Source organism: Camelina sativa, chromosome 8, assembly GCF_000633955.1.
Source record: "Camelina sativa cultivar DH55 chromosome 8, Cs, whole genome shotgun sequence".
Lineage (NCBI taxonomy): Eukaryota > Viridiplantae > Streptophyta > Magnoliopsida > Brassicales > Brassicaceae > Camelina > Camelina sativa.
Genome location: NC_025692.1, coordinates 9,889,957 through 9,893,765, shown reverse-complemented (window position 1 = coordinate 9,893,765; position 3,809 = coordinate 9,889,957).

Here is a 3,809-nt window from a genome sequence, read left to right as displayed (position 1 = left end):
CCCCACCCGATCCTGTACTCGAATGCTTGCATCGAGTGCTTAAGTCGTGTGCTTCTTATTCATTTGCTTTCTTTAATTTATTTTAGGATTGTTTGATCAAACCAATTTATTGCTTGGCTTGACTTGCATAGTTCTGATCATATCTCATCTGCTAGCATAACAACCATTTGGACTGATAACCCTTTGTACTACAACTGCATAGGGAATTGATACCCTGGCTGAAAAACCTTATTATCAATTTGGCGCCGTTGCCATTTGGTTGAATTTAATTTGCGACGTTTAAGATTTCAACACTTGCTAGATCAAGTTCTTTTATACACTTTGGTTAGGTACTGACTTGTTTACTTTCGTGTTTGTTTGTTTTGCATTTCAGGTACTCCCCGAGTACCCACCCGACCCGTCACTCGATCACCTGGATCGAGTTGATCCTCGTGTACTCACTCGGTCAGCTGATTTTGCATGCAAACACGATCCAAGGGTAACAAGAACTTGAGTCCTTTCATCGACAGACCACAGTTACTCCGACAACAACAAGTTCTACAACCGCAACTAGCAACAATTGAGGAGACAATGAACAATCAGAACGGTCCACCAGCTCCTCAAGCAAGGACCAACATAGGAGCAGGAGATGATCCATCTACTCACACTCAAAAACATGGCATTGTGCCACCTGCTGTTCAGAACAACAACTTTGAGATCAAGAGTAGTCTCATCCAGATGATACAGAGCAACAAGTTTCATGAATTGCCAATGGAGGACCCATTGGACCATTTGGATGAGTTTGATAGGCTCTATAGCCTAACCAAGATCAATGGAGTCAGTGAAGATGGATTCAAGCTCAGACTTTTCCCATCACTCCCCAAGGAGTCCATCACCACCTGGAAAGCATGCAAGAAGGCGTTTCTAGCCAAATTCTTCTCCAACTCCATAACCTCAAGGCTGCGAAATGACATCTCCAGCTTTGTTCAGAAGATCAATGAATTGTTCAGTGAAGCTTGGGAACGTTTCAAGGGATACACTACCAGATGCCCTCATCATGGTTTTAGCAATGCTTCATTGCTAAGTACACTATACCGAGGAGTGGTCCCTAAGATACGGATGTTGCTGGACACCGCAAGCAATGCTAACTTCCTCAACAAGGATGTCGATGAAGGTTGGGTTCTAGTGGAGAACTTGACTCAATCTGATGGGCATTACAATGAGGAGTACGATCGCACTATGGGATCTACTGGAGAGGAAGACACCAAGTATAGGAGGGACATAAAAGCCCTCTATGACAAGCTCGATAAGCTCCTCAATCAGCAGCATGTTCATGCAATCTCGGAGGAAGAGCAGTTTCTACAACAAGATGGGGAGAATGCTCAACTAGAGGATGTGAACTACATCAACAACCAAGGAGGTTACAACAAGGGGTACAACAACTACAAAACAAACCCGAATCTATCCTACCATAACCGAAATGTTGCTAATCCTCAAGACCAAGTCTACCCATCCGGAGTCCAAGGGAACCACAGCCAGCAAAAGCCTTTTGTCCAATATAATCAAGGCTATGCTCCTAAGCAGCAGTACTTTGGCAACTACCACCAACCAATTGCACCACCTGGATTCCAACAACAACAAGGCCCGCAGAACCAATCCCAAGAAGCTGAACTCCATGGCCTAATTCAACAGATTATCCAAAACCAACCATCCGCTGCTATGGACAACGCAAAACGGTTTGCCGAGATGAGCAACAAGATCGATTCTGGATAAAACGATTTGATTGCTAAGTATGACTCTCTCAACACCAAACTGAGATACATCGAGGGCCACCACAACAACCAACCACCTCCAAAGATCAACCAGCTTTCACGTAAAGCTGTTCAGAACCCAAAGGATTACGCCACTGCCCAAGCCATTTTCCTTGATGATGATTATGAGGACTACCTCACTGAGGACAGTGATATTCAAGATGGGGAGGCTATGGATCATTATGGGATGAATGAGTACCAGTACTACATATCCAAGTATGAACCCGAGCCTTTACCCGAGGAGACTGATCGAGTCGATGATCGAGCATAGGTTCGAGAATCACAAATCAAAGTACCACCCGAGGCCGAACCTAATGACTCACCCGATGATGGTGATCGGATGATACATCGAGTAGATGTTCGGATGACAGATCAACCTCAACTGCCTGTACCAAAAGAAGGGGAACTAGAGGAAAGGTTCAATGCTACTCTTGACATCCAATTAGAGGCGCTTGCAGAGCGTATGGCCAAGCGAAAAGCTCCACCTCCTAAGCTCTTGCCACCACACGAACTTCGAGGGGAAATCACCAAGGAGGAAGCTCAGCTGGAGATTGAGGTTAAGGAAGCTGTCAAGGAAATTGGGAATGCAATTCTGAGGAGTGGGGTGTGTTTTNAGGAGATGCTCCATCTACTCACACTCAAAAACATGGCATTGTGCCACCTGCTGTTCAGAACAACAACTTTGAGATCAAGAGTAGTCTCATCCAGATGATACAGAGCAACAAGTTTCATGAATTGCCAATGGAGGACCCATTGGACCATTTGGATGAGTTTGATAGGCTCTATAGCCTAACCAAGATCAATGGAGTCAGTGAAGATGGATTCAAGCTCAGACTTTTCCCATCACTCCCCAAGGAGTCCATCACCACCTGGAAAGCATGCAAGAAGGCGTTTCTAGCCAAATTCTTCTCCAACTCCATAACCTCAAGGCTGCGAAATGACATCTCCAGCTTTGTTCAGAAGATCAATGAATTGTTCAGTGAAGCTTGGGAACGTTTCAAGGGATACACTACCAGATGCCCTCATCATGGTTTTAGCAATGCTTCATTGCTAAGTACACTATACCGAGGAGTGGTCCCTAAGATACGGATGTTGCTGGACACCGCAAGCAATGCTAACTTCCTCAACAAGGATGTCGATGAAGGTTGGGTTCTAGTGGAGAACTTGACTCAATCTGATGGGCATTACAATGAGGAGTACGATCGCACTATGGGATCTACTGGAGAGGAAGACACCAAGTATAGGAGGGACATAAAAGCCCTCTATGACAAGCTCGATAAGCTCCTCAATCAGCAGCATGTTCATGCAATCTCGGAGGAAGAGCAGTTTCTACAACAAGATGGGGAGAATGCTCAACTAGAGGATGTGAACTACATCAACAACCAAGGAGGTTACAACAAGGGGTACAACAACTACAAAACAAACCCGAATCTATCCTACCATAACCGAAATGTTGCTAATCCTCAAGACCAAGTCTACCCATCCGGAGTCCAAGGGAACCACAGCCAGCAAAAGCCTTTTGTCCAATATAATCAAGGCTATGCTCCTAAGCAGCAGTACTTTGGCAACTACCACCAACCAATTGCACCACCTGGATTCCAACAACAACAAGGCCCGCAGAACCAATCCCAAGAAGCTGAACTCCATGGCCTAATTCAACAGATTATCCAAAACCAACCATCCGCTGCTATGGACAACGCAAAACGGTTTGCCGAGATGAGCAACAAGATCGATTCTGGATAAAACGATTTGATTGCTAAGTATGACTCTCTCAACACCAAACTGAGATACATCGAGGGCCACCACAACAACCAACCACCTCCAAAGATCAACCAGCTTTCACGTAAAGCTGTTCAGAACCCAAAGGATTACGCCACTGCCCAAGCCATTTTCCTTGATGATGATTATGAGGACTACCTCACTGAGGACAGTGATATTCAAGATGGGGAGGCTATGGATCATTATGGGATGAATGAGTACCAGTACTACATATCCAAGTATGAACCCGAGCCTTTACCC